The sequence below is a fragment of the Lemur catta genome, chromosome 25, assembly GCF_020740605.2.
Source record: "Lemur catta isolate mLemCat1 chromosome 25, mLemCat1.pri, whole genome shotgun sequence".
Taxonomy (NCBI): domain Eukaryota; kingdom Metazoa; phylum Chordata; class Mammalia; order Primates; family Lemuridae; genus Lemur; species Lemur catta.
In genome coordinates this window covers 11,238,633-11,259,308 of record NC_059152.1, presented here as the reverse complement: position 1 = coordinate 11,259,308, position 20,676 = coordinate 11,238,633, and positions in this window count along the sequence as shown.

Here is a 20,676-nt window from a genome sequence, read left to right as displayed (position 1 = left end):
CAAAATCAATCATAGCAATGACAAAAATAAATGAATGGGACCTGATCAAATTAAAAAGCTTCTACACAACCAAGGAAATGATCAGTAGAGCGAATAGACAACCTACAGAATGGGAGAAAATATTTGCATTCTATACATCCAATAAAGAGCTGATAACCAGAATCTATAATTAACTCATGCAAATAAGCAAGAAAAAAAATCAAACAACCCCATTAAAAACTGGGCAAAAGACATGAACAGTAGCCTTTCAAAAGAAGATAGACCAATGGCCAATAAACATATGAAAAAATGTTCCGCATCTCTAATCATCAGGGAAATGTAAATTAAAACCACAATGAAATATCACCTAACTCCAGTGAGAATGGCTTTTATCAAAAAGTCCCAAAACAACAGATGCTGGTGTGGATGCGAAGAGAAAAGAACATTTATACACTGTTGGTGGGACTGCAAACTAGTACAACCTCTATGGAAGGTAGTATGGAGATACCTCAAAGAACTAAAAGTAGACCTACCATTTGATCCAGCAATCCCACTACTGAGTATTTACCCAAGGAAAAAAAGTCATTTTATCAAACTTTTTATTGACACCTGCACTCGAATGTTTATAGTACCACAATTCACAACTGCAAAGATGTGGAATCAATCCAAGTGCCCATCAATACATGAGTGGATTAATAAAATGTGGTATATGTATACATGTATTCCATGGAGTACTACTCAGCCATAAAAAATGGTGAACCAATACCTTTTACAACAACCTGGATGGAACTGGAGACCATTCTCCTAAGTGAAGTATAGCAAGAATGGATAAACAAACACCACATGTACTCACTATTAAACTGGAACTAATAGATCAACACTCATTTGCACATATGGAGTAAAAGTCAATGAAAATCAAGCAGGTGGGAGGTGGGAAGTGGGGATAGGTAAATTCACACCTAGTGCGTACTGCACACTATCTGGGTGACGGACACACTTATAACTTTGACTCAAACTATACAAAGGCAATTCATGTAACCAAAAATGTTTGTGCCCCATAATATTCTGAAATAAAACAAAAGAGACAGTCTCCGCTGTCTTGGGAGATATTCTACATTCTGGATATGTCTAAATCATTTCCTTGCAGTGTCTTTAACTTGTTTTTCTATACGCTGTATTTTTTATAAACTTGAAGTTAATTACAAAGACTCGCTGAGATTCACGCCATAGATGATGTTGTGTACTTTATGTTGCATCATTTCAAAAGGTACACAGTGCATAATGTAGGTTTTCTTACTATCAGTCATTTTAAGCTTGAGCTGTGGGTTAATGTGCAGCTGGCAAGATCTCTCCAAAATAAGGTTATAGTTTATTCCTGAAATCAGCAATTAATTTGTAGAAGGATACCTGAGTTCCTTGCAAAATGCCCAGTTCCCTGCACTGATCATTTACCTAATAGTTGCAGTGTTTAATGTTTATACTTGGTCACCAAATATATCATTATAGTTACAAAACTGTGATTTTCTATCACTCAATCTATACTAAGTGATAATTTTTGAAGAAGTTCTTTCTAACATCAATTTGGGATATTTGGTCACTTCGATACACAATTTTTACTAAAAAGACATCACACGTGTCTACTTTTTTTCCTATAATTACCAAATCTCTAAACGAGTAGTTTGTTTAATAATTCACTTGACAAAACAATGTTAAGCTATGAACCAAGAGAAGAACAAACAGAAAAGAATGTTTTAGACAGAACAGTATTTCAGAGTCTAGAATTAAATATATCTGCTTCATAAAGGAAACAAAAGAATAGCATGGGAGTCACATGGAAAAAGTGAGATAATACTAGAAGGGATGAGGCACCATCATGGCCTTTTAGCTTTTTGTCTTCATTTTTGTGTAATTAGAAAATCATTCAAGGATTTGAATGAAGCAGGCCGGGCGCAGTGGCTCACGCCTGTAATCCTAGCACTCTGGGAGGCCGAGGCAGGTGGATCGCTCGAGGTCAGGAGTTTGAGACCACCCTGAGTGAGACCCCGTCCCTACTAAAAATAGAAATAAAAATTATCTGGACAACTAAAAATATATATAGAAAAAATTAGCCGGGCATGGTGGCGCATGCCTGTAGTCCCAGCTACTCAGGAGGCTGAGGCAGAAGGATCGCTTAAGCCCAGGAGTTTGAGGTTGCTGTGAGCTAGGCTGACGCCACGGCACTCACTCTAGCCCGGGCAACAAAGTAAGACTCTGTCTCAGAAAAAAAAAAAAAAAACAGGATTTGAAGCAACAGAGTAAAATGTGTAGATATGCATTTTTGGCATAGTGCCATTTTTTTCTTTTTTTGTATCTATCCTTTTAAATTGTGAAATATCCTACATAAAATAAAGTAAACACATCTTAAGTGTGCATACAGCTTGATGGATTTTCTCTTATAAACACATTCATGTAACCACCGCCTAGATCTACATATAAAACATTTCCGACATCCCAGGAGGTTTTATGATCCTTCTCAGTGAGTTCCCCTGTGTAGACAGCCTCATGGTAGACCCCAATCAACCCTGTCCCCTGGGATTCATATTTGTATGGTCTCCTTGCACAATGAATAAATCTGGTCTTTTTTTTATTGTGAATGAGTTGATGTATGATCTTTGAGACTAGATCATAAAAGTCATCATGTCTTCTTTCTTGCATTTGTCTTTCTTTCCTGGATTAGACACTCTGAGTGAAGTTAGTTGTCAAATCATGAAGACACCCAAGCACTTCCATAGGGAGAAACTGAGGTCTCCTGCCAACAGTCATCATGAGCTTTCTAGCCATAGGAGTGAACCATCTTGGAAACAAATCCAGTAGCCCTACCAAGACTTCAGATGACTGCAGCCCCGGGTGGACATCATGACTGCAAACTCATGAGAGATCCCAGGCCAGTGATCAGCTGCTCCACAATTTAGGACCCACTGAGTGAGACAATAAGTATTTATCGTTGTTTTAGCTATGAAGTTTTTAGGTAATTTATTACACAACAGTAGCTAAGGAATACAACTGCTTAGAGGGCGTAACACCTAGATTGATGAACTGCCCCTGGTTTGCCTGAAAACAAAAGTTTCCCTGGATGTGAGATGTTCAGTGTAAAAATGAAAAAAGTTCCAGGCAAAACTGGATGGGTTGGTCAATCTAATTGTGATCTCTATCACCACAGATTATACTTTTCTGTTCTTGGACTTTATACTAATGGAATCATGCAGTATGTATTCTTTTGTTCTGAAATCTTTTGCTCAGCATGTTTCTGAGATATTTTCAGGCTCCTGGGTGTACTGATCATTTGTTCCAATTTGGTTGCCAATATTTTATATTATGGATATAACACATTTTTTAAAAATTCATCCTACCATTGCTAGATATTTGTTCTTATTTTTCCAATTTGAGGATATTATAAATCAAACTGCTATGTTTTAGGAGGCTAGAGTATTCTTGTATATATGTCTTTTCATGAAGTTATGCCCTCACTTCTCCTAAGAATTTGCACAGAATTAGAATTGCTGGGTGATAAGGAAAAAAAGTTGTTTAGTTTTTAGCAGATCCTGCTAAACACTTTTTCTAAGTTGTTGTATCATTTTACACCCCTACCAGCAATAGTTGAGCATTCTAGTTCCTCCACATTCTCGACAATATTGGGCGGTGTTCATTTTTACTTTAAGTCATTTCAGTAGATGTGCAGTAGTATCTCATTTCAGTTTTAATTTATATTTCTTTGATCATTCATAGTCTATGGACATTTAGATATCCTCTTTTGTGAAATGCCTGTTTAAATCTTTTGTCACTTGGCCTTTATTTTGGTCTACATCTTACTGATTTCAAGAATTTTAATGACCCCTTTATATATTCAGGATATAAATCACTTGCATGTATGTATTGACAATATCTTTTACCAATGAGAAATCTGCATTTCCAACTTCTTAGTACTATCTATTGTTTAGCAGAAATGTTTAAATTTAGTAAAATTGAACATATCTTTCTTTTGGTTTTATGTCTAGTGGCTTTGGTGCCCTGTTTGGGAAATTTTGCCTGCTCCAAGATTATGAAGATATTAGCCTATGTTTTATTCTAAAAGCTTTATGGTTTTACATAAAGATTATATATTTAAGATAATGATTCAAGTTAATTTTTGTGTAAGGCATGAGAGAGGTCAAGGTTCATTTCTCTATAACACATAATCAATTCAGTATCATTTTTTGAAAGGCCTTCCAATATCCTATAAATTGTAGGGGTTTTTTTGGTAATAATCAGATAACTATATAAAAATGGTTTGTTAAATACCATGTGATCCTGGATTAGATCCTGGGACAAAAAATGGGCATTTGTGACAAAACCTGATGACTTCTCAATGAAGTCTGGAGCTTAGTTAATAGTAATATACCGATGTCGGCTTCTTAGTTTTGACAAATGTGCCATGGTAATGCAAAATGTTAACATTAGAGGATACTGGATGAAGGGTGTGTGGAAATGGAAACCTTCTGTATTATTTTTGCAAATTTTCTCAAAATTTAAAATTATTCCAAGATAAGCAGTTTATTTTTTAAAGGCTGGGTCTGCTTGGAGTCTATTTTATTGCTTCAATATGTTTTTCTGCCTGTACCTTGATACTATAGTGCCTTAATTACTGTGGCTATGTAGTAATTCTTGAAATCGGCGATGACTTTAACGAGTTGAATGTGGTGGAAGTGAACTTTGCCAGTTCTGGTATTAAGCCTTAAGAAAATCTGTCCGACTCTGCTTTTGCAATTTTAGGAGCTGTGCGTTTCCAAGTAAGAAGTCCAGCTGCCCCATGGGAGAGATGACATGGAGCTGTGACATGGCAAGGAAGAGAGGATTTTAGCTGTCACAGGATCTCATTCGAGCCCAGCCTTTGAGATGTCCTGAAGTAAGACATCTTGGAAGACGGGTACCTGAGGCTACTGCAGAGATCATACGAAACAGAACTCTCTAGCTGTACCAGGTCAACCCATAGAATTGTGAAGGTCACTTTTTAAGCCACCGAATTTTGGGGTGGTTTATTATGCCACAACAACTAACCAAAATAAAAAGCTCGAAACAAAAGGCTAGGCTAGAGATAAGGTAGTTGATAGCCCAAGTTATGAAGAAAGACACAAGAGACTGGGGTGGGGTTGGAAGCGATGTGTAATGTGTAGAATAAAAGGAAAGTAGATGATGTAAGATGGCACTCTGAGGAATATATTGCACGGCTCTTTCAGGAAATGAAAGGAAGAAAAATTAACAATAATGAATAGCTACTTCTAGCCATGGGAGAATTCAGGGATCAGACTTACTCTCTTGCCTTAAACAATAAAATAAATATTATATAACAAAACATAATTTTAGAAAAAATTTTCACCATTGAACAATAAGTAGTGCAGAGCTGGTTCTAAAGAGAAAAAAAATGACCACAGTGATCACTATGATTGCACCAGATGTCTACCCAGAAGCAGTTTCTGAAACGTAGGGCAGGGAAGGGGATTGCAAACAGAGCCAATTGTCTCACTTAGTTGAGGAGACAAGGATTGAAGCTTAGAAAAACTGTGGCAGGCAGAATTTGTAAGGCAGGATCCTGAAAAGAAGGGCATAATACAATGAGAAAGCTCCCGGGATCACCATATACATAGGATAAAACTTCAGAAAGACAGTGGGCAGAAGCCACGAGGTGGGAATGCCAGGAGTCTTTAAGGAGCACAATTCCTGATTGTCAACAGGGCTGGGAAATGCTTACATTCTAGCCAGTGTGGAGACCACACTGGACAATTTTTTTAAGAGTAATCAGTAGAGAACCAAGAAAGGTTAAACCTTCCCAGTAATGCTAATTCAGGCCAGAATAAAGGCTACTGTAGATCTGCCCTGATAAAAACAAGCTTCCAACAAGATCAACCGGATTTGCAAGTAACTTAATTGGCTACCAAAGCAAACTTTGAGACGCTGAAAGAAAGGAAACAATAGCCAAACAACCGAAACTCTTTAAAGGAAGAAAACAAGATTCAAGACACCCAACAATGTAACAGTCAAAATTTCACACATTCAATATAAAAGTTATTAAGCGTATATAGACGCAGAAAAATGTGACCCATTGCCTTAGTATTTAATTTAGTCAATAAAAACAGCCAGAACTAATAGATGATAGAATTAGCAGAGGACGATGTTAAAGAATATGCACTAAATGTGCTCAGTATGTTCAAGGATTAAAGGAAGGACATTGTGACTGAAGTGAAGAGAGAAAAGAAACACGTGAAAAGGAGAACTGAAAGGAGCTTTTAGGGCTAAAAAATACAACATCTGAAATGAAAAATTCAATGAACAGGATTACAAGTACCAGTAGATTAGTCACTCTGGTGACAGTTACACTGATGTATACACATGGGTGTATATATACATTTGGGAAAAATCATCAAAATGTAGATCTAAAATGGGTGCATTTTGTAGTATGCGAATTATATCTTAACAAAATTGAACTTGAAAATAGTGTAAAAAACAGCCTATAATATAAGATCTGGATGGGGAATGAGAACAGTGGAACACATATTAGGAATTACATGTAAATTCAGATGATAGAGGGTCTTTAATTCTATTTTAAATTCTGTTTTCATATCATAGAATTTTATTCTGCTTGATAAGCCATTGTAAAATCGATTTCTCATATTTTAGGGTTGGACATGCTACTTTATGAATCACTTCGCTATTGTATCATATAACCAGACATATAAGAGATTGATTTAAAAAATCCAGATTTGAACTAAAAAATTTCACAAAGATGGATAAACTTTGTTTGATAATTAATACTTTTTATCTGAGGAATTGTACCCCATATGGAAATACATTCTTGAAGTTATTAGAACAAACTTTGTGAGCACAGCATAAATAAAATAGGCTTCAGTATTCTGAATGGGATATTTTCAGAGTGAAGAAATAAATCCTTCTCTTCTCCGTTTAGAAATATTTTTTTATTATCATACCCTTTACTATAAGTGATAATGGACCAGCATCATGCTCTTCTCTTTCATGGCTACATGATGATCATCCTCTTTATTAACACTTTCTAAAGGGTGACATAGTTTAAAGTTTGCAAAGCATCTTCATGTAGAAATGTATTAGCTTTAATTTTATTAATAATAGACAGTTATACTAGCTTTACTTATGTTAGCTTTGTTGTAGCCTTTTCTGTTAGGAATAGAGAAACTAACGTTCCAAAGGTGAAGGGGAAGAAGAGAAACAAAACTGACACTTACTGGACATTTATTATGTGTCAAGCATATGATACAAAACTTCTATCTGCTGTCTGAGTTAATCCACACAACACCCTTGGGAAAGAAAGTAGCATATCTTTGTTAACATATGAGGAAGCAGAGACTGAGGAGCAAATGCCCAGGCTAGTAACGAATTAGTAAAGAGCAGGGAGCCAATGTTGAATCCAAATGTCGGGCTTTAAAATCTATATATTTTACTAATCAACATTGCCTCATATGAGTTCTAAGAGAAAATGTAACTTTAATCCAGCATATTCCATTTCAAGTCTAGTGTTCTTTGCCATGTATCTACTGGGTAAACTTGATATTCTCCAATCTCCTAGTCATTTAAATTAGTTTTGTAATATAACAAGTTTAATTAATTCTTAAACTTGTAGATTAATTTTCACCTATTTTTATATGATCAAAAGTAGCAAATTAATATATAATTTTATCTGGAGTATGACTCAAACCAGATTGTAATATTGGTAATTTGTTAAATGCTCAATTAAACATCTAGTCTTTTCTATAATTTGCAGATTTTTCATAGACTGCATTCAAAGAAATATTTTCTGACACAATTATCTCATTAGTCTAATGCATTGTTCACCAGGACATCAAAATATTCTTAATGTTTAGAACAATACATTAGACTAAGTAGCGCTTAGAAATATAGTTCTCTGTGATTAGATTTGTTCTCAGTTTAGTAATAGCTGACAGCACCTTGCTGTTTATAATTAAGAGTAGAAAACAATGTTGGAACTGTGGACTTACCTAATACTTTTAATACTTTCTAATGAGTTGATGGATTGCGTGCATCTAAAGTATTGTTTTATTTTCCTTGGTTTTATAGTTCATAGGATTGCAGAGACTTAAAAAAAAAATCATACATATGCAGCTTTTTAAATGTGTAAACCTCACTAATGTATCTAAAAGTTACCCAGATTTAGGCAAAACTTGTATCATTTCCTCAGTTTTGCTTGGGTAGGCTTTACCTCACAAAGGTAGTGATCTTACAAATTAAATTCATGAAGATGTTAATGGATTCCAGGGTGTTCTTCTAGTGAGTAGTGATACTTTATTTAGGCAATTTTGCCTGAAGAGGGCAGTGCTTCACTAATGAAAGGAATCTCTAAGGGTAAAGTTAGGGAGACTGCAGTAACACCATGGAAAAGGCCAATTCTAGTTGAGTAATTACTCAGCATACCTGAGCAAACAGTCTTTTTGCTTGCTATCAATATCTGTGTTAACTATAGTAGCGTAATGCTAACAAGTCTTCTTTATCTGTCTTTGCCCAATAGATAATTTCAGGAAATAGGGGCAGTGCAACTTTAAACATTTAAAAACATATCTACAGCATATGAACATGTTTCTTAAACATACTATTCTTGTAGAGACATGATGAAACTACCATTTTTGCTAGCTGAAGTCAGGGTTCTTTTTTGGGAAAGAATGATCTTTATTTAGGAGAATTCCTGATGAGTCACTTAAAGGTCCAAGATGAGATTTGAACAGCCTGAGTTTGAAGGAGACAAGTGAAGGATGGTCAAACTTTCTGTATAGGAAGGAAACAAAATGAATAAGAGTTGGGGTACATAGAGGGTACCTAGAGTCAGCAGAGAATCTCGGGTCTGATTAGTTGAAATGACTGAAATTTGACTAAGATCTTATCTTGTAAGTTATCCCTCCCTCCCGTTATGAATTTCCACAGAAAATCTATTATTCCCAATTGCCTTGCGTGCTTGTCATTTAGGGTGAGGACAGACATCAATAGGAAAATCTGTTTCACCTATTTTACTTGGTGAGCAGATGAACAAATGACTGAATGATTTGATGATTATATTTGTATGCATTCTGTGACCCCTGTTCATAATGATAGGTTATGTTCTAATGTTGAAAGAGCACTTGACCCCTACAAATACCTACTTCGGCCAGTTCACACCTTCATTCAATGACCTCTAAATGTTAGCTTTTGAGAGTTTTTAGGTTTGCCTTTTGCAGTTTTCCATCTCTTTCTGCTGCTGTCAGACACACCTATACTTCCAGCCTATCTCTGTATCTATTGGTTGTGTCCAGTTTTCTTCAGTGCACTAAAATTGCTGCTGTGAGTTAAGAAAATAGATAACTATTTATTAAAAACCATGTCAAAAACTGGTAACAAAGTGGTGATTTAAGTCAGGGATTGCGTGTGATTCTGTAACTAATGCACATAAACTTCAGTGTGTAGTCTCTCAGTTGCTCAGGTGGCCTCTGGTCTTCGTTGTTTCTCAGATATGTTCTGAATAGTTGATGCTCCTACATAAATAGGAGAAGATTCTATTCAAGGATACCTTGAATGTTGCAATGACACATAAAGCATGGAAAGAATTTTATTATAAAAGGTTGGGGAGGGAAGAAGTCTAGCGGAAGGAAGATAATGATAATGCTTTACATAAATAAAAAATAAATATGAATAGTTATACGTACAATAGCATAAAATTGACTTCAGATTAGAAGTATTTTGGGATGAGCTATGTGAATAGAATGAAAGAAATATGAACGTTATTCTTTAGCTCCACTAATATATACAGGATTATTTCATGAATGTTGAGAAATAGTCTCTCCTCAGAATGACACTTTTGATTTTTGTTTTCTTGCTTAAGGATATCACTGCCAAAATGAATGTTAAAGAGGCACAAATTCGGTAAAAGTGAGCAGAACAACACAGTAACATAAAGTCTTAAAAATAGTTCTATGTGTGGGAGAAAGGATGGTTGCTCTAAACTTCATTAAGCCAATTGTTAAGGAGACATCTGGAATCTCAAACTACAGGGATGCCAGAGCCATAAATGTGCATGGCAATTTTGTGTTAAGGTGCAGCAGTTGAAATAGGATTTGTTCAAGCAAAATGCATTATTTAGTAATCGCCTTGAGTTGCCTCCCTGGGCTCTTGTTGGTGTGAGGGAAGACATTAGAGACAGGTAAAGAGTGGAGAACTCAGTCTCAACGACAGGACAATTAGGTGATGGGCCATGCCAGGCCTGCTCCCAAACTGGATCAATCTAGATCTGACTCACATATGTGAGCAATTGGGTGTTTTTTTTTTTTTCTTCCAGGATTATAAACTCAATGAGGGTAGAAATCATGTATCTTCTGTATCCCCATCAACTAAAATAATGGCTAAATCGACTAAAATAATTCAATAAAAACTATGAAACTAATGGATAGTTTATTTCCTAAGAAATAAATTATGACAACGTTTTTGGAAGCAAAAAACCTTCAGAATTTGATAGAGTGGGAATCCAAAGAAGAATTTTTGTGAAATATCAAAAGGTTGGTGAACCACTGTAAGCAATGTTTTGTTCAATGAACCATGAGGCCCTATTGTTATAAAGGTGAATGAGGCACAGTAGCTGCCTTCAGGAGATTTAAAGTTCGTTGGAGACCAGCCATACATGAGTACACTCACTTTTTTTCTGGAAACTTCACATCCAATATTCCTTTAAATAACATTAATTCATTTCTTATGCATAGAAATTGGAGTCTTACATTCAATGATAAAGTGGATGTAAAAGTGCATATATTGAAATATCACACTGTACCCCCTAAATTTGTACAATTATTATGTGGGAATTAAAAATAATTTTGTAAATATTTCTTGTCTTGAAAAAAAGTACATATCCAAAGACATTGTACGAATTTTCATTTCCACTTTTATGATGTTGCCAGAGACCCCCCCCCCAGTGATAGTTTGGGTCTACAGCATGGTATATGAAATACAAAAATAAAAGGTAAACCAAAACAATGGAAGTAGGTTTACTTAAGAATTTTACATTGATGCTATTAATATAATCTTTTGTGGGTACCTCTGCTTAAATGACAATTTTTTTTCATCTCTGGTATTGTGCATCAAATAACTCATCTTTAAAGTGCTTATAAGTTCAAATCCATGCATTATTTCCTTCTTTTATTTCACCACATTTACTGAGTGGCAAATAGAGGCCAGGAACCGTTCTGGACAGTGATGAATCAATGAACAGATGAGACAGAAATCCTACATTCAAGGAACTTCTAGTCCACTCTGAGCCATATTTTTCTTTGTATTCTATTTGCACAATTTATGTCTGTTCCATGTTTTTCTGCACCTGTTAGCTTGTCCATACTGATCACTTTCTTGTGACCAGAGTTATTTCTCTGGGATTTTGAATACTTCTTGTGAAATATCAGGTTGATGAACAACTGTATACAATGGCTCATCAAAGCCATCGTCAGTTCTTGGAATAACTCTGGCTAACAATTTCAGTTTTTATGAGTTTGTCATCTCTACATTTGTCTTCTCTTGCCTTCATCAAAATAAAGCACATATTTAAAAGCCTACTTTGTTTTTGATTTTTCAGAGCAGCTCTTTCAAAATACATACAAGTGAATTTCTTTTAAAAAGTATTACCGAGGGTTGTGTTCAGCATAAATCTCCTTGACCCTGGCTCCCACTCCAGGAACTGAACGCTTTTACTTTCTATTTTCTATATCCCTCTACTGTTTAATGTTTCACAAGCAGATATTACTTTTTCTATTCAAGGAAAACAATAACGTTATTAAAATTTTGAGTTAACATCTAAGAGGATGTGTTAAGCAAATATATCCTCAAAAGAGATTTTCAATTATGACATATGATTTATCTGAGCTATTGAGAGAAGTTCAGGAAATTTAATTATTTCTTATGTAGAATAGAGATACTAAAAAGAAATATTTCAACTGCCTCATCTTCTATATAATTAGGAATACTATGAAAAGTAAAATTGTTCATCCTCCAGGATTTGAATGGAATGCTAAACTATTCCCACTCTTTGGCATTGAAATTTATTTGTTAATTTAATACATTACTACAAAAGTGGACTTTAAGAATAAAAGAAGGAATTTTTGAAGGAAATCATTCAAAATGCAGTGAATACAGCTTAATATTGGGCTGTAATCAATGGCCCTTAATCAGATAAATAAGTCTGGCCAAAACATAACTCCTGATTTTTTTTGTTATATTTCTGTTGCAATTTCCATCCCAATTATGACTATATTTGTGAAAAATTTCTCACGCTTAGCACATCAATGTCCCTACTCCAGATGGCTAAGGATTGAGATGGGATGAGAATCATGTATATGATTTAATCATTCATGGTTCCATGACCTTGACTTCACCTTTCCTTCCTTTATTCTCCCTCCAGTCCTCCAGAAATGCTTATGTGTCTCTTTTATAATGCTTCTTCCACTGATGAACCATTTTTTGGTTGTTCCAGATAGCTCTATACTGACTCTATATGAAATCTTTAAGAATATTTTTTAACTGATCCCTAGAAGAGTGATTGGCACCTAATAGGTAATTGTTGAAAATAGCAATATTTTAATAAATCTTTAAAACAAGAAATTAGGTAACAATAAAGCTATCAGAAAAAAAAAATGAAATGCTATCTAAGAAATGTTATCTGGGGCTGGGTGCGGTGGCTCATGCCTGTAATCCTAGCACTCTGGGAGGGCGAAGCAGGTGGATCGTTTGAGCTCAGGAGTTTGAGACCAGCATGAGCAAGAGTGAGACCCTGTCTCTACTAAAAATAGAAAGAAATTATCTGGAAAACTAAAAATATATATAGAAAAAATTAGCCGGGCATGGTGGCGCATGCCTGTAGTCCCAGCTACTCGGGAGGCTGAGGCAGGAGGATCGCTTGAGCCCAGGAGTTTGAGGTTGCTGTGAGCTAGGCTGATGCCACGGCGCTCACTCTAGCCCAGGCAACAGAGTGAGACTCTGTCTCAAAAAAAAAAAAAAAAAAAAGAAATGTTAATCTGGGACATGATATGCTATAAATGGCAGAAATAAAGTCTAAGAGCATGTTTCCAAATGCTTTCTTATTCATTATCCTATTTATTTAGAGGCACTTGGAAAAGATTTTAAATGATTACAAAGTGAAGATAGACAGCTGTAGCAACCAGCTTCACTAATGGCTCCAAGTGGTTCTCGCCCACTCTCCTTTATTGAATAGAGCTGACCTGTGAAACTAGTAGAAGACTGGGAAATTGTCACAGCACCTGCCTTTCTCTCTTGGATCATTTGCTCTGGGCGGAAGCCAACTGGCCTGTCATGAGGACCATCAAACAGCCCTATGGAGAGATCTATGTGGCAAAGAACAGAGTCTCCCAGCTGACAGCCAGTGCCGTGGGCAGGCCCCCTTAGATATGATAAAGTCCCCCAGCCACAGTCAAACCCGCATGTGACAGCAGCCCTTGCTAACATCCTGACTTTGAATCTCATGAGAGGTCTGAGCCAGAACCACCAAGCAAAGCCCCTCCCTAAATTCCTTATATAGCAGATGTGATTTGATAAATCATTATTGTTTTAAGCTTCTGGGTTTTGGAGTAATTTGTTGCGTAGCGATAGATCATGAATATATATTTATGAAAGCAATCACTATAACTTTGAAAATTTTTTTCTCACTTTCATACCATCACATTACAGCATGAAAATATTTTCAAATGAGAAACATAAAGATTTTCTGACAGAATATAACTACTTTATACGAGATTATAACCATGAAAACACTTCAGGGAAGGCATATTTAAATACAGCTTGCTTTTGATCATTTTTATTTTTAACAATGCTAGCAGTCAACATAACAAGTCTTATTAGTGCAGAATTATGAAAACTTGATCTCGGAAATAGTTTTACAGCTTTTGATTTAAAAATACCATGAATATTTAATTTAATTCAGGTGGTGTTACATTAAAAGGTACCTCTCAATTCTAATATTACCAACTTAACATGATTACATTTTAATAAATTATGTTCAAAATTTGAAAGTATGTACCATGACTATATGCTTATAATTGATCTGAAAACAAAGTGATATGTATTGCTAATTTTTGACTTTGCTATGCTTCATCTATTTTTTAAATCCACTTGTAAATGGTAACTAAGATGCACAGCATTCAAAGATAAGAATCAGTCTTATCCTAAATTAGAACGATAGGCTGCTGTAGTTCATTTCTCTCTCAGCCTTTGTACTGGAAAAGAAATGCAAAGAAAAATAATAATTCACCTTTTTTTCCTGATAATTGCACTCTATCTTTCTCCTTATTGATTTATTCAAATATGCTGTTATAGTATTTTCTTCCAATATGCAACTCACATGCAATATTTAGTCCATATTCTTCCCAAAGAATTTAATATATCCCTCATAAAAAAACTGTATTTTATGACTTTTCTGAATAAATGCATTTTTAAAAATTTTCAGTCATTGTGTTTCTACGTGGTAACTGAAGTGATATATTATTCTCACCAAGTCAAAAAGAAAGTCAAACTATGAAGCCTGACTTACATATTTAACTTATTTTTCAGGATCAGAATTAAAAGTTCTCATTTGAAAGCTCATTTCTCAAGAAGTACTTTTATTAAGTGCTGTAGTTTCTTAGGTTATTAGGAAAAGATTAAATACATCCCACAGGAATTGTTTGTAAGTCACCCTGATTACTAGCCAATAAAAGGAAGGGAGAATAATAGCATTGTTCTCCTCATCTAACTCCCTTAATATTGAAAAACAATCTGAATCTCCTTTTGGTAGAAAAGATGTGCTGAATATACTCAGTTCTCCTGCAGTAAAAAATAACAGAGCATCTTTTATATTCAATCATTTCTGGATATTTTCCTTATGAAAAATTTTTTTAATGTATTTATTTTTTGACCACACTAAAGTTTAAACCAAACAGACTTGGTTTTCAGCTCTTACTAACTCCTTTGGATACATTTCTTAATCACTCTTAGCCTCAGTTTCCTTATCTACATATTTTTAGGAAATATGACTGTGATTATTTTATCTTGAGAAAAAAAGTCAAAACCACGTAGGAAATATTTTGGTATAAAATGCATTGCTCTGAGTAAGTGAAGTGCAGGTAACTAAACTGGGCAATGACACGTGGCCTCTGGTGGCAGCAATGTCTTATTTCTAGGGACATTTCCCCCATACATAAAATAAAGCAAGTTAGCATTGACAATCACACCCTTGCTTCTCTGATCTCAGGAGAAATTGATTTTTCCTTTTGGGAGGGGCCGAACAGCCTGTCTTCTGATGGTGGGGCAGGGGACACTTGCAGGTCTGAGACCTGGTAACCAGCTGTGGCTGCAAGGTGTCATAGATTTCGTGTGGTCATTGAAGTCCGAAGGAGGCTCCCTCTAAAATAAAAATGCAAGATAGGCCGTAGTACCAGCAACTCATAGTTTAAGTAAGGTCCTTGAATCTGTTGCCAGCTCAGATATTGGAAAGAAAAATATCCAGTCTATGAATGGTTCTCCCTTGCATCCTGAGCCATGAAAAAGTCAAAGATGGAAGGCTGGTTCTTGTATTGTCCATTGCATTTTATGGATCCTCCTCTCTTATCTGTCCAACCCCGAATGCTCAATGCCGTGACCCATATGTGTAATGTCCCTACATATCTCAGAAGTTCATGGAGCATTGAAGTGTATCAGCTTGTGGTGACGGCCAAGTATAGCATGACTGAACACAGACAAAATACTCAGTGCAGTAGCTGCCATGGTAGGCATCCAGCAAACCATGCTCTATTGCCCTTGCTCTAACATTTGCGTTTATTTGTTCAACAAGATTTTCTTCCAAGAAGATTCCTTAATTAAAATAATTTTTCCTGATTCTCTTAAAAATGGTTACCTTATAAACAATTTGCATCTCAGTATGCTGAATGAACTTGTAGGTGATGAAAACCGTGCTCAGATTTGAGATCAACATGCTTTTTAAATATCACTAAAAAGACATCTGCTTCTCAGTTTTAGGCAGAATGACTCTTTGGCTCGCTCACATTAGTCATGTATTAGTATGTATCAGGTGTGGCACGTGAGTCACCACGCTGCTCACCGGACAGCAGGGAGGGCACCATCCGGGCAGAGCGGGCAAAGTGCGCAACACTGTTGGTGCTATTTCCAGAGGAGTTTTCTACAGGACACCTAATCAGGTAGAAAATTGTAACATTTCATGTTAATTTAGTTAGGGATTAAACATAGAGAAGTGGGGAAATGAAAAGACTCTTCTCCACAGACCTATGCGTAGGTATCAGAACTCTAGTTCATGGTCATGGTTAGGTGCTAGGTTATAGAAGGCTGTCAGAGAGAGCGGTATACAAGAGTTCTGATGGATAAGCCACACATTTGATCACCTTAGTGTGGGTAGGCACAACTGCCCTAATGACATTACCATAGAGTACTCCCTCTGCCCTGGGCAGAATTAATATTAAAACTATTCATGGGAACCATGCTTTGGTGTGTTTTGGAAATAATATTCATTTTGATCTTCATGTTCTTTTTAAAAAAGTCTTTATGAAAAATATGTGACTGCTTATTTTCAGGAGAAAGGACCTCAAAGATTGATTTTAATTCCCTTTTGGTTTTGTTTTTACTGAAATATTTGTTCTTAACTCTAGCGAGGGATTCAAATCAAATGTGTTTTCAATAGATTTTATTTTTGTTTTATCTGCAACAGCTTAAGTTTTTCATTATTCCCAAACAGTTACTGATTAAGTGGGGTGAGTTGGATGTAAGAACAACTAAATACAATATCATAAGGGCTTAAATAGAAAAATGTTTATTTGGACAAAAATCTTCACTTTCTGTAGATTTTCTCACTGAAGAAATCTACAAATTTTTCTCAAAGATTCAGATATTTGAAGTTTAATCTACACCATATTCTATTAACTTTTGGATTTCTCAAAGGACAAGATATGATCCAAATTAATTTTGCAATTTTTAGTATTTAAAGTTTACTACTAATATTTAGCAAGACAATGAAAGGTGTATTTCTCTGTCCTCTTGAATCTACAGGAAAAGAAATTCAACCCACATGTGGCAAAAATATTGCATTATTGATCCTAATATATTTTGGAATTTTATAAGACTCTACATCCACTTATTCATTATATGAAAACTAATGTGAAACTTAGTACTAGATCATAGAGATTCTATGTGTTCCAAGTATCATGTATCTAAGAAGCAAGACAGACTTTAAGCAAATTAACTACATTTGGGCAAATACAAGCATTTACCGATTAAAAACTTGAAATACCATTTAAAGGGCCAGGGAATCTCCCTTCAAGAAGTGATTTTAGAAGAGTTTTAAAGGATGAGTAGGAATTACACATGTTAGACTAAGAAAAGAAGAAAAAAAATCAGGTTTAAAAAAGCTACTGTCCTCTAGTATTTAATTAGAGGGGGAAAGATGAGGAAGGAATGAAAATTAGAAGAGGCTACAGAAATAAAAAAGAGGGTTTTTAAGTTTCCTTGTCAGTGGTTATATTACTTTTTTTTTAAGTTTACTTGTTCTGAAATTAATATAATAATTCAGAAATAAAAATGGGAACAAAAAAGAATTGAAAAACAAACCGGAATTCTAAGTAACAAGAACATCAAGGAAATAGAGTATAAAATGAAGGAGGCCTTGGTGGAAACTGCCCACTGTTGTTTAGAGAAATAAAATAGGATAGATACCCACAAAAGATCACTCTATTTGGTGGCCTGGACATCATTTGAGAACTTGGTACCATCATCTCATCATTGATTGAGAAGTAAGTAAGAAGTAAGGCAATAAAGACAAATTGATACAACTCTTAAGAAGTTTACTATGAGTAGATTAGAAAAAAGCAGAGACTGAAAAAGAATAGAAGCAGTTTTTTGTTTTGTTTCACTTTGTATTGTTCCAAGAATGTGATACTATTGCTATCTTTACATATAATACAATATGAGCAACAACAAAGAAAATAATTTGAACATGTTAGTAAGAGTGAAAATGCGTTGCAAACAAGTTTTTTATTCTTTCTAATTAACAATTTAATTATATACAAAAATACTGACAATATGAAACTTAAGCAGAATTATGAGATGAGTGTGATTACATCTCAACATTTTAATGTCACATAAAATCTAAACTGTTTTCAATAGCAGTTAGATCTTCAAATCTAACTCCATTATTCAAACAGACTTTAATGGTTTACAGCATATGCCTGATTGTTTTCTCTGCTTTTAGCCAGAGCATATAAGGATATTAAATAAAATCAATCAGATATCCACTCTCCTTAAGGGGGTAGGTTTTGTCTAGCCTATAATCATGTCAGATTTGACAGGTTAACAACCTCTGCTTCAGCTTAAATATAAACGCTGGATTTGGGTGTTGGAAAAAAAAAAAAAAAAAAAAAAACAAACAACTTTCTGACCTAGCCTGTAAAAGACCAGAACTTTTTAGACTGCTGACTCAACAAACGTGAACTAAAAACCAAGAACGATTTGAAAACACACTCAGTCTTTTGGATGAAAAGTATACCAACTTCGTTCCTGTCAGTAACCACTTGTGTTAAATTAAGACTAATTTGAAGTGAGTTGGGAAGTCGGTTTCATCATTGTGACCTACAATGGCTAAATTTCTCCAAGTTCAATATCCTCTGTGTTAGAGTAAATGGCTGTCTTCCATTAATTACTAAGTGCTTACCATTTCGTCACACACTTGGTAACCACAGTCTTAGCAATTAAGATAATTTCGTGGTGGCATTGGTATAGTCCACCCCATGTGTTATTTTCCATGATTGTGATTTATTCTTCTAGAATTCTGTTTACAGAATCAGATATTGTAACTATAAAATAAAGTTGGCAGAGTTGATTTCTAGTATTAAAATCATTTGAATTAATTCAAATGGGAACTCTTTGTATAATAAAGGTGACAGTTAATAGCTGATATTAAAACGGATAATTTAATAAATAATATTAGAAAGACTAGGAAGCCAAGGTTAATAAAAATAAAGTAAGACCAGGCACAGTGGCTCATGCCTGTAATCCTAGCACTCTGGGAGGCCGAGGTGGGAGGATGGCTTGAGCTCAGGAGTTTGAGACCAGCCTGAGCAAGAGTGAGACCCTGTCTCTACTAAAAATGGAAAAATTAGCCAAGCATCGTGGCATGCACCTGTAGTTCTAGCTACTTGGGAGGCTGAGACAGGAGGATTGCTTGAGCCCAGGAGTTTGAGGTTGCTGTGAGCTAGGCTAATGCCATGGCACTATACTCAGGGCAACATAGTGAGACTCTGTCTCCACATAAACAAATAAAAATAAAAATAAAGTAAGATTCCTAGTTCATTTTTTGACATCAGAGTCATTTCCAAATGGATCAAAACTTTTAAAGCTAAAAATAAATCTAGTTTTCTGGTTTCAGCTCTAATATGTAAAGAGCTGGGAAGCTGCTATTCTCATCCTTACAATAAGAAAACTGGGACAAAAAGAAAATTAACAACATTTCTAGGACCCAACAGATAAGAGGTCACAAGGCAAACCAATACCCCAGGCACATGCAGAGAGATACAGAAACCTAGATCTGGTTACCTGGAAACAGGCCTTGGAAAATATGTCACTTGTAGTACTTAATATATTTATAGTTATCGTTTTCACCTAAGAATAAAGTTTGGCAAAACAAACAAAAAACAAAACAAAACAAAACAAAAGGCTTATGTTTCTGAGTTATATAAACCTAACCCAAAAAGAAACATTTAGCTGCTGGACAAAATCATTAATGTGGAAGGAAAAGCATATTTTATAGAAACACACTGTAAACTTCTGGTCCTCATAGTTTTAAGAAGCTTTAGAATGGATGTACCATACAGAAAGAACTCCTCTAAGAACAGAAAAAAAAAAAAAAACAACCTAATTCAGGGGAAGGGTATTTTGAAGCAGTGTTAGGGAAATTTGCTGCAGAAATTAGAGATTTTGAAAATATCATCCTAATTCAACTCTTTGGATTGCTTTCATCTTTTTCTGAAGAGTGGTGCTGGCTATTGAAATTTCTTAGTACCTATTTATGAATGAAATTGGTCACTTTATTTGAGGGCTATTGTGAAAAATGATAAATAAAATTAAACTTGAATATTGTTTGCTATGTAAATAACAGACAAAAAGCTATTTCTTCTTCAGGTTAGGGACAGTTAAAGGCTAATATTTGAAGGTCTTTGCAGAATGAAAGAACTGGCCTTTGAGCAAAGCCAACCTCCCATCCAAGTACTAACCAGGCCTGAACCTGTTTAGCTTCCAAGATCAGAAGAGATCGTGCGTGTTCAGGGTGGTATGGCCGTAGACAAGCAAAGCCAATCTAATACTTAAAAAAGTGATCATTGGGCTCCAACATTTTCTTGTCTTTCATATGTCACCTTGAGAAATTTAATTGCTAAAATAATATTTGTGTAATATATAATTTTAGAAAGCTGAGGCATAAGATGTTGCGTTTTTATGGATAAAAGAAACATATGTGAAGCAGTAGATATTTACAGTGCTCTTATGGGAATGTTTTTCGGATTGTCAAACACAAATTGTCAACATGAGAGTAGTTAATGAAAACAAGGAAAGGGGAAATACGGAGGAAGCAATCTCTGTCAAGAG